Below are 11,847 nucleotides of genomic sequence, written 5' to 3' on the forward strand. Positions count from 1 at the left end.
CTCGACAACTCCCCTTCCCCTCTCCGACAAGGCTGGGCTCAGGGCTCCTGTGGTGCTCGACCCCCCAGTCATGTTGTGATTGCTCAGGACAGGGACCCGGCCAGGTGTCCCCACTCCAGGGTGCTCTGTCCACACTGGACGCTTCCCTGATCCACTGATCGCTGCAATCAGTTAAAACCTAATACAATTATTAAACAGCAACTTTAAGAAAACTCAGGGAAAACTGGGAAAGGTTAAAGGAAACAATGAGCCCCATTGTGTGGGCATGGGGACACCACACACAGCCGTCTCTGGGGTGTCAGGAAAGGTCACAGTGTGTTCCTCACCCGTCCCAGGCCTCCCGCCCAGGCCCTGGCTGGGCTGCGGTGACACCGTGGGTCAGACACTTGCTTTGGCGGTGGCCACATGTCCTCAGGCACTAGGAGGCAGGACCCTTCTTCCCAGTGCCTCCTTCAAGGCCTCTTGTCTGGCAACATCTCCCTGCACTGGGTCCTCTGCCAGGACCCCCTTGCTCTCCTCGGCTGCTCTCTGCTCCCCTTAGCTCTGCCCAGCTCACATAGAGGAGGGCCACCCCGGCTCCTGACTGCCTCATTGGCCTGCCTTCCCTGTCAATCAGGCTGACTTGGAGCACTGGCCTCTCTGCATTGGCCCTGGGGCCTGTCCGTCTCAGGATCCTGCTTTTCCTTTGGTCCATCCTCTTTCTTTTGCTGTTGGGACAGGGCCAGCCAAAAACCCCAGCAGGTTTCAGTGAGGGGCCCTGTTGTGCCGGGTGCTGCACAGACCCCAATTGAGATCGGGGAGCCATTGTGCCAGGCAATAAACAACTGCCAACTGAGATCCCCATTGGGACGGGCACAGCAAAGATCCCAAATGAGCTCTTGCAATCTAAGCAGAGAAAGAACTTTTTTTGCTGAATCTGCAAGTGGCTTACATTCAACTGACCAGCACTGCCTGTTTGGACGTTTGTCTCTTCATCTGTAACATGGTAGCTTTTGAATGCTGCATCCAATCTATCCCCAGCTCTGCGGCATGACCCTGTTCAAACCCAGAGCACTCTCCCCAGCAGTGAGGAACCTGAGCTAGGGAGATGTGTGGTAAAATAAGGCCTTGAACCATAAACCCTTGCATCAGAGGCCTGGTATGAGGCCTAAGGCCTGAGCTAAAGTAATGGTCAAGTCCTTGCTAACATAAAGCAAAGTTAAGCGGTGAGCCAGAGGCAGGCCCTGCTCACAGAATCTGGCATGAAGAGGGCTGATGCTGCAAAAATACACACACCTAAAAGGTACTGGGAACAAGTTATGTAAACATGTAACAGGATGGTACCAGAGCACTCCAGTACTAGCACATTCCCCACAGAGAACAGGAACAAGCTGACCCATCCTAAAGGCAGGGTGTGACGTTCTGAGTATAATATAATATTTCATTGGAAGGTGACAGGGCCAGAAAGACTCAGACTGACCTGACCCATGGGTAAACCTAGACTGGTTAGGAAGGTATGTAAATTTGAAATGTAAGTCTGCATTGTTAGAAGTAAAAGGGGAGATTTTGCTCAGGGCTTGTGATGTAAGCAAACCATTCTTGTGTATTGCTATAGTTTTAAATTCAAAGATCAAAAAAGAAATATTAACATTTATAATGATACTTGAGTGAAATAGTATTATTGTCTCTATGTCTCTTTGAAGGTTGTGGTAACCTGTATCTGAATTGTTTAATGGATAAATTATCCTGTGCTAATTGCCAGGATATTTGGGAGAAGGAGAGTTAGGCCTATTGTTTTCTCAGGCCGAAAGGCTGCTGGAAATGTATAAGACCCTGGGACATGATCCTTCTTCAACTCAGATCTGCTTTGGGTTTCAAGGGGGGGAAACCTTAAGCCACAAGGATTGAGATCCCCAGTCACTGACTGGAGCCACCTTGAATATGGACATTGGACTATAACCTCTGGACTATTTCTAAAAGGACTTTTGGCAACGACAAGCTCATCTCTGCTGTGTCTGAACCTCAAGAATTGAATTCAAGTCTGTCTGTATATTGATCTTTTAACCAACACTCTCTCCCTTTTCTTTTTAATACATTTTAGCTTAGTTAATAAGAATTGACTATAGGGTGTATTTTGGGTAAGATCTAAGTTATAATTGAACCTGGGTGTGTGGCTGACCCTTTGGGGTTGGAAGAACCTTGTCTTTTATATGATGAGATAAGATTGTCAGTAATCATCATCATATCTGACAGGTGTGTCTGGACGGAGGCCGGACGCTGGGCACTTTAAGGGAACTGCGTTGGTTGGACTCTGAGTAACCAGTGAGGTAATACAGAAGCTGTTTTGGGCTGGTCGGTAAATCTAAGTATTGGAAGATCCACCAGCTTTTGGGGTTTGTCTGCCCCGTTCTGTTTGCAGTTCACCCTGATTGAGTGACCTCAGCCAGCTCCCACAGGCAGCACCGTCACACAGGGGCAAAAGGATAATATGATGGATAGAGTTGTTTTGCCCAAACCAACATGTGCAAGGTAATAGGCGGCACCTTGACACGTACAAGGGTCACACCTCAATACGTCAGGAGTGATGTGTAACTTGTTTGTACCTGTGTATAAAGATGTACCTCTGAGGGGCTGTCTTCGTCCAGCCTAGGGGGCAGTGGAGAGTCTCACCACTGACTGAGCCGGTCCATTGTCTGGGAGCACATATGTACTAGCAGAACTGTAGACATCTGATCTGGGGAGCTAGAGACTGTATTTCGTTTGACAATAAACCTGGCCGGGGGCCTTCATACCTTATCGGAGTCTGTGGCCATTGGGGTTCTCTCAGGGTCTGCTGTGCCAGCGATCTGCGCAGAGCTGGGGCAGCACACAGAGGGAACACACGCATGCAGTCGAACAGTTATCAACATTTGACAGAGCAGAGCACCACACCGGTGACATCTGACCACAAGATGCACTTAGGTGTGTTGGCTATTTTGTCTAGAGCTGTGTATTTCTTGTGCTAGTCAGCACAGCTGAGTGACATCTTTTGGAGGAAGAGTTTATTCGCTGAAATATGCAGTTTGGGGTTGACCAAAACAATTGACAAATTCCGACGGAATTCGGCAAATAGTTTCGGGTGAAATATAAATTAAGAAAAGTGGAACCGTTTCTTTGACATATTCCAAACAAAACATTTGGACTTTGAAACAATGCTTTATTCTGAAATGTAGCTAGATTTAATTTTTTTTTAAAATCATAATAAAAAAGGTGATTGAGAAAGAAAGAAAGAAAGAAAGAAAGAAAGAAAGAAAGAAAGAAAGAAAGAAAATGAAAACTGCAATACCAACCCCCAAGACACCATATGATAACCTCCACCCCAACCCCCATGATTCCCTTAGCCTGATCTCCATAACCTTAACCCCAGTCCCCATGGTGTCCTTAACCCCATTGTACCCATAACCACCTGATAATTACACCCCTGACCTGGATACTATCTTTGACTTTCTCTTCTTGGCACATTGAGTTGGCAATAAAACGGGGAAGTGAAAATCACCATAGGCCTGGACTCAATGACCTGGATCATGGCTTGTTTTCATTTGGTTTTCAATGAAGCCTGTACTGGGGTGACACCAGGCAGAGCAAAACGAAAGTGGTCACACCCTCTTCAGCACTTTGAATTTAGCAGCACTTATTTCCTTGATTGGGTTACCAGGAAATCAGTCCCCATTATTAGAGAATAAAAGATCCAGGGAGGGGCAGACAGGTGCCCATGAAAACCTCCCACTTTTATTGTCCAGCCGAGTTTTGATTGGAGCAATGGGGCAGCCTCATCTGGCCAAGACAGGCCTGGGGAAGGCTGAACCATGGGGTGTCTCTGCTCCCCACTGGCCCTAGCACTGCTGGCGATGACCCTGCTGCAGGGTGAGAGTGGTGGGCAGGGGGGATGTAGGGACCAGCCTGTACTTCCCAGGGGGAGGGGAATGATATACGGGTTGCGGGGGAAGGAATAGGGCTAGTGAATAACAGGGGGATCGAACCCTTTGGCCCTTCATAAATCCCCCTAGCCTTCCAGAATGAATATTTCCATTCAATCCTGAGTTGCTCCATTCAGATCAATGGGGGATGTTGATTCTTGAACCTACTGGTGGTAAATCAAATAGAAACACTGCTAAGAGTTTTCACTAGCACTGAGGATGGCAGGGCTGTTCTGGGGCAATGGGTGGAGCTTGGGAATTGTGGGTGGAGCTACTGGCACTCATTCAGATGTGTTCTCAGGTCCCAACAATGCCTGTGGATGCCTCCACCCCCGCAATATACACACATATTGATATCTTTCCCGTCTCTTCCTTCACTCCCTAAGTGCTCAGGGAAGTTGGAACCAGACAGGTAAGACAACCACTGCAAAACTCCAGCCTTACCTGCCCTGGACACCTGCCATGAGAATGAGGCTGGGAGCCAGGACGCCTGGGTTCTATCTCCAGCTCTGGAAGGAGAGTGGGGTCTAGGAGGTTAAAGGGGGTGGGGGTGGGGCTGAAAGTCAGGACTCCTGATTATATGCTCATCCCATGTCAAAGCTGTTCCCCTCCAGCATTCTTGGGGGCAGGGACATCTCTTGGGGCCGGTGGCCGTGGCAGGTCAGCATCCAGTACAATAAACACCACTGTTGTGGCGGGTCCCTCATCTCAGCCCAGTGGGTTGTGTCAGCAGCTCACTGCTTCCAATTGTGAGTAACTGGGGCGGGTAGAGACCAGTGCTGCACAGAGAGACGTCCTGCCTAGATCTAGGCCAGGCAAACCATGCCATGCGGTGTTGCTGTGTGGCTGGTCCCCAGATGCCCCACCCCAGACCCTGCTGCATTTTTGGCCAAGTTTTCAACCCAATTGATCTTCTTTTTTCCCATTTCTAGCTCTCACCTTCTCTCTTCCTATCGTATGAACCTGGGGGAGTACCAGCTCTCCTATCCCTTCCCGTGCCTGTCTGATCCCCTGTGTCAAGGCTGGATTCCCACTTTGAACTTTAGGGTACAAATGTAGGGGCCTGCATGAAAACTTTTAAGCTTAACTACCAGCTTAGCTTTGGTTTGGCTGCCACCATTTTAATGGATTTTATTTTTGGGAAACCTTGAAAAACCTTTACCAAATTTCTGGTAAATACAAACCCAAACCCCTTGGAATTTAAAACAAGGAGAAATTAACCATTCCCCTCCTTCCTCCCACCAACTTTTGGTGACTTAAGATCCAAACCCCTTGGATCTAAAACAAGGAGAAATTAACCATTCCCCTCCTTTTTTCCACCAACTTCTGGTGAATCAAGATCCAAACCCCTTGGATCTTGAACAAGGAAAAATTAATCAGGTTTTTAAAAAGAAGGCTTTTAATTAAAAAAAAGGTAAAAATTATCTTTGTAAAATCAGTATGAAAATTAACCTTACAGGGTAATTAAACTTAAAAAGCTCAGAGGACTCCCCTCTAGTCTCAGGTTTAAAGTACAGCAAACAAAAATAAACACTTTAGTAAAAGGTACATTTACAAGTTAAAAAAACAAAGAAAAACTAACACGCCTTGCCTGGCTATTTACTTACAAGTTTAAAATAAAAAAAACTTGTTTAAAAAAATGTGGAGAACCTGAATTAATGTTTGGTCCCTCTTAGTCCCGAGAACGAACACTCCCAAACAAAAAACACAAACAAAAGCCCCCCCCCCCCAAGATTTAAAAGTATCTTGTCCCCTTATTGGTCCTTTAGGTTAAATGCCAGCCAGGTTACCTGAGCTTTTTAACACTTTACAGGGAAAAGAATTTTGGAGTCTCTGGCCAGAAGGGGTTTTTATAGTACTGTACACAGGACAGCTATTACCCTTTTCTTTATAGTTAGAACACCCCGTGAGCCAGATCTTTGTCCATTCCAACTCCAACAGCATCTGGAGGTTTGCTGGCATTGCCCTAGTTTAGCTGACAGAGCCAGTGCGATACACCGATGAAATCTGCCCTGTCTGCTTGCCAGGCCCCTCCAACTCCTCCTCTGACAACCACAACTGGGTCACCGGTTGGGGGACAATAGACTCTGAGGGTAAGACCATGCCCTACGGGGAGGTGCTATCACTCCACTCCACAAACCCCATGTTCCTGGAGCCCTGAGATTCCTGCAGAATCTTGCAATAATCCCCGCCCAGCTCTCTGCTGCCCCCTGCCAGCTGGGTGCCCCCATTCGGCTGTGTCCTTCACACTCACCTATGAGACTGCTCTGCAGGGCTCAGGTGGGAAGCTTGTGTTTTAGATGCAGATGGTCCCTGATTTGATACCCGCAGAGGAAGCCCCCTCTGGGGCAGCACTGCACAGACTGGGTCTGATAGTTGGGGGTCAGGGAGGGTCTGGTACCCGGGTAGAGGTGGGGAATGGATGCAGGGAGGTGGATATGGGTGGAGGGGATGGGAAGTGGGATCTGGGGAGGGGATTGTGTTTGAGGGATGGTCGGAGGGGAGGAGAGTGGATGGAGGAAGTAGATGGGGACAGGAAATTGTCCGGTACAGCGGTGGGTTGCGGGAGGTGATGGGTCCAGTACCCTGGTTCTCTCTCTCCCACCCCAGTCTCTCTCCTGTCCCCCAAGGCGCTGCAGGAGGTTCAGGTGCAGCTGATGGACACTGCATCACCCTCTACAACCTCAACCTGGACCTGAACATCGGCAGTGTTACCGAAATATCGGGTCCACCTAGCTGAGAGCCAATAACAGCCAGACAGGGATAAGGAAGAGTTGCTTTATTCTGCAGAAGAAAGGAGAGCTTTGCACCTTAGTACAAAAACTCTGTCTCACACACATTTTACAGATCATTTATACACATTCAGACCAAGGTCTTTGCAGTGTTAACACTTGATTGGTGGTGGTCAGCCCCGTGCTTTTGCTATCTGGTCAGTGAAAACCGGCTTGGGACCAGCTCCAACTACCTTAAGGCCTTGAAGGGAAGACAGTTGAAAAGTTCAGGCTACTGTGTCCTTAAAGTGTCTGCTTCCCCCTAATGGCCGCTGGCTGACATAACGGCTACTCTGTTAACGGGGCGGGGGGGTCACTAATAACTTTCACAGTCCCCCCTTCGGGCCTGGCAAATTCAAAAATTGTCAGGCCCGTTACGCAATTTGCGATCAAGCTGGAGGGACAGATATTGGGTTTTCTTATGGACAGCAGAGCTTTTGATCATAGCATTACACAGGCATTTGGCACATTGTATCATTGTCCAAATAACACATAGAAGGAAAAGAAAAAAAAGAATCCATTTAACAATTGTTCGAAAGAGCCCTGTAAACCATGACCCAAGGTCTGGGAGGAGGTCCTCAAAACTAAAAGTGTGATCAAGAGATACAGCATGGAAAACAACAGCAGCATTCTTAATGGCTTGTAAATCCTGCTCAATTAAGCCAGAATGATTAACATAGAAACAACATTTTTCCCCGATGCGAGCACAAGCCCCTCCTAATTCAGCATTCATAGCATCTAACACACGTCTATTTTGCAAAGCTATTTCTGCCACCTCATTAATCTCCTGTTTCAACTTCTGCAAAGCGTCTATTGATGCATTGGCTATTTTTTCTAATTCTGCAGAAATATTTACTACTGCTTTTTCTAGCTCGGCTACCCCCAACCCAGGAATGAGCGCATGAACAAAGGAGTGAAACCCCGTTTGCCTGACTACTAGGGGATTGTTGGCACGTTTCGCTCGAGTCCTTATAAGGGGGGGTGTCAAAAACTTATGGGCATAGCTGCCCAGATTAAGAATCTGGCTGGCATCCAATGTGTCGTTTACTTGGACATCTGGTAACACCCGGGCTACACCGCACCGACCTTGCCAACCTGGAGGAAGAGCTTTATAGACATTGTGGCCACAGATAAAATACAAGCCAGGGGTCTCTAAATAGAGGGTAAGGGTATTACCTGCAACTCGATGGCGCCAGGTCACCCTTCTATCCCAGCTCCCGGAGTTACTCACTAGCCGGTCCTGGCACCTCCAATGGGAAACATTTAAGTTTCCTAGGGCATGGGTAGTGTTTAAAATGGCTCCACAATACGTAACCTTAAATATGTTAGCTGTAAAACTTGCAAGTGATCCCATAGGCTCCGGGCATCCAGACATCCTTTCAAGGGATGTGTGGGGCAACAGAATGCCAGAGTAAATATCTATATAATACATATGTGTCTTATTTATGGGGCCTAACGGGAGGAATGAGGGAAACCACTGCCCTTGATAACAAAAGCCTGTTGGTCTCACAGTAATGGCCATGTGTAGGAGACAATGGGGTTTTTGGGCATTCTCAGGGGTATTTAAAGGGTAAAAGGTTCCATTTCTGACCTCAAACCGAAGGATTTGATCACAGGCCTCCAGGGGAAGGTAGCCCACTTCCCTCCCCCTTCCTTCAGCATTCTCCAAACAAAGGGGCATTTTATACCCGATCCCAAGAACTTCAAAAAGAGGGACCCCCTTAGCTGCCCAATAATAATGCCAAACCTCAGACCTTCTCCCATATTTGTCATATTGATATTCCCCAATCCATGCCCATTCAGTTTTCCGTTCTACCTGTAAGGAGAGTACTTCAGAAAGATTTGCTGGTACAGCCCACAATCCTATTCCTTCCTCAGAGCGGGTTTTGTGACACAGCCAACAATCAGATAAGTGTCCCAATGTGGCTATTTGCTGAAGAGATTTAGCGGCTGGGTGTGGATTAGCTTGTACAAGGGGCAAACCCAAAAGCAATAGCCACTGCAGCACCGTCTGAGAACCCATAGTTATAAAGTCTTAGGATTTTGTTCGCCGGAACAGAAGCTTTAGTCCCTCAAGAGGTTCAGCTTTCCAGGTATCGTCTGCTTCTGGCTCTTCCGGGTCGCGGTGGGAAGAGCTGGCGGTGCTCCCTCGAGGTCCGAAGTCGTCTGCTTCTGGCCCCGTCCTAGGGGCTAGCTTGACTCGGGTGTGGTGTATCCAAGTGTCTCGCTCTCTCACTCGAACAGCAGTGTGAGAGGTAAGAAGGACTTGGAAAGGGCCCGCCCACCGGGGTTGGAGAGGCTCGTGTTTCCACTCTTTCACATAGACCCAGTCTCCTGGAGCGATCCGGTGGGCAGGAACATCAGCGGGTAGGGACTGAAATTGAGCCGCATACCTGTTTGGTCTCTTGAACTTTTTCCCTTGTATGATATACTCGGGTGGCCACGCTTACCAGTTCCTCCAGGGATTTTCCTTCAGCACCCTCAAGCTGCTGCAACCGCTTCTTGATGTCCGGGGCTGACTGGGAAATAAAAATAAGCCTGACCGTGGACTGTGTGTCCATGGCCTTGGGATCTATATTAGTATGGATACAAAATGCTTTACAAAGTCTCTCATAAAAGTCAGAAGGGTGTTCTTCTTTCCCTTGCACAGTATTATGAACTTTTGTCCAATCTAAAGTTCTTTCTCCCGCTTGTTTTATGCCTGTCAAAATATAATCTAGGAATTTCTTCAGATCTGCTTGTTGGGTCAAATCATTCGGGTTCCAATGGGGCGGATTGGCGAGCCTTATAAAATTGCGACCGTCATTGGCAGCCTCTGCAGCCTCCCGGGCCCCCCTCAGTACCCGCTCTTTCTCTTCCGTGCGCAATAAGCAATCTAAAAGTTGGCCCACGTCTTGCCAATCAGGACTATGAGACTGGAAAATGGCACGGAATCGCCTGTGAACGACGTCCGGGTCGTCCCTAAGGCGAGGTGTAGTGGTTTGCCAGTTCATAAGGTCAGCAGTGGTAAAGGGGACATGAACATAACGGTCTACAACATTCCCATCCGTTGTAGGGACTGGGATGGTCCGGAGGGGTGCTTGGACATTAATTACCTCGTCCCCATAAAGTGCCCCCTTCCTTGTATGGGACGGACTAAGGCTGGGAACAGACAGGGAGGTAGTGTACCCACTGCTGGTGGCTCCACTAGCTGATTTGCTTGCCTGCATTGTGGTGTCCTCAGTCTTTATTGGTAATATCTGTCTCGGTAGACCTGCTGTCCTGGTCTCCGTTGAGGAGGGTACCGGGTCCCCCCTAATTGGTAATGCTGCCGCCGGGGATGGGCGTGGTCTAGAGCAATATATGGGGGGGATATCCTCCAAATAATCAGCCTCATGAGGGACAGAAGCTTTCGGGAATAGAGGGGCTTGAACCTGTACCTTCTTCATGCGACGATGGGCCTCATCGTCCCACAAAAACCAATAGTCCATTTGCCCCGGCGCTTGGTTTTCCAATGTCAGGCGTAAGGGGGTTAAATGGGTAGGAATATCAAAGGAGCCATACTCGGGCCACGCAGTCCCCAAGGCTGGCCAGTCCTTGGTGCAAAGTTGTAAAAAACGCTTCCTTGACATCCCTTTTTGAACACCGGGTAAGGGCCATTTGCTTAACATATAATCCAAAGGACTATCCTTAGAGGGTTTTACCAGAGACCCACCCATCTGCCTGCTGACACTCTTAAAATAGAATTACACAGAGAACAGAGGGAATTATGGCCTAAACAGAGACCCACCTATCTGCCTGCTGACACTCTAACAGAGAATTACACAGAGAACAGAGGGAATTATGGTCTAAACAGAGACCCACCTATCTGCCTGCTGACACTCTAACAGAGAATTACACAGAGAACAGAAGGAATTATGGTCTAATAGGATCCTATTACAGGAATTTCTACCAATACACACCTAACACCCAATGTATAAGACAGAAATTCATAAACCGGTTAACCAGACCAGAACCAGATAGTGTCTCCTTATCCTATTAGGACTCACCTTATCGGAGCACGAACCCCGGGGGCCGCGGTGAAGCAGAGAAAAGGGGCGAAACACCCCGTTGGCGCCGTTCCCAGTTCGCCGCAGCCGTCCGGAGTCCAATGTCCGAGCTAGGAGGGTCCCATCTGGGGTCGCCAGAAACTGTTACCGAAATATCGGGTCCACCTAGCTGAGAGCCAATAACAGCCAGACAGGGATAAGGAAGAGTTGCTTTATTCTGCAGAAGAAAGGAGAGCTTTGCACCTTAGTACAAAAACTCTGTCTCACACACATTTTACAGATCATTTATACACATTCAGACCAAGGTCTTTGCAGTGTTAACACTTGATTGGTGGTGGTCAGCCCCGTGCTTTTGCTATCTGGTCAGTGAAAACCGGCTTGGGACCAGCTCCAACTACCTTAAGGCCTTGAAGGGAAGACAGTTGAAAAGTTCAGGCTACTGTGTCCTTAAAGTGTCTGCTTCCCCCTAATGGCCGCTGGCTGACATAACGGCTACTCTGTTAACGGGGCGGGGGGGTCACTAATAACTTTCACAGCAGGGACCCCGTCAAACCCGATATGATCTGTGCCGGCTACGCTGAAGGGCAGAGGGACTCCTGCCTGGTGAGAGAGGGCTCTGGGTCGGCGGGATGCACGTGACACCCAGCGTGGCTCCTGTCGCCATCTAGGGCCTGCAGTGAGTAGAACGGCTGCTGCAGCCACAGAGCTCTGGACCCAGCTTCCTTTGAGCAGGCAGGAGCACCTCTGACTTTTAGAGCCATGTGGTGTCACAGCCCCGTGCCTAAGCCCCAGCTCCTGGAGTCCTGTGATTAGGGCAGAGCCCCAACATCTATTTTTGAAAGTAAAAGCCGAGCCTTTACGCTTGGGTAGAAAATAGGGACAATGTGGCTAGAAGGTAACAGAGGCCTGCCTGAGTCTGCAGAGAGCCTGAGACGGGAAAATACCCAATACCTCTTAACCGAGGGTGTGAACTCCTCGACCCACTACTCTGGGGAGTCCTGCGAGCCCCATCCCAGCAATGCTATCTCTGTAGCACAACAGAGGATGAACCCAGTCACCCTCGCTGCTGTGAATGTACTAGAGAACCCCACCTCTGCCACCAATGCCTCCTCC

The 11,847-nt window shown here is 48.7% G+C and overlaps 1 long non-coding RNA gene and 1 pseudogene across 1 annotated transcript; one reads left to right on the forward strand and one right to left on the reverse strand.

Moving 5' to 3' along the window:
- Positions 1 to 3,824: 3,824 nt before the first annotated feature.
- LOC135982788 (serine protease 27-like) lies at positions 3,825 to 6,634 on the forward strand (annotated as a pseudogene).
- A 65-nt stretch (positions 6,635 to 6,699) lies between these two features.
- On the reverse strand, positions 6,700 to 11,270 carry LOC135982845 (uncharacterized). The gene is made up of 2 exons (XR_010600339.1): positions 10,648 to 11,270; positions 6,700 to 9,099 (listed from the first exon to the last, which is right to left on the reverse strand). It is a non-coding gene; the product is annotated as an uncharacterized LOC135982845 (long non-coding RNA).
- Positions 11,271 to 11,847: the final 577 nt, after the last annotated feature.

Source organism: Chrysemys picta, chromosome 4 (genome assembly GCF_011386835.1).
Source record: "Chrysemys picta bellii isolate R12L10 chromosome 4, ASM1138683v2, whole genome shotgun sequence".
Taxonomy (NCBI): Eukaryota; Metazoa; Chordata; order Testudines; family Emydidae; genus Chrysemys; species Chrysemys picta.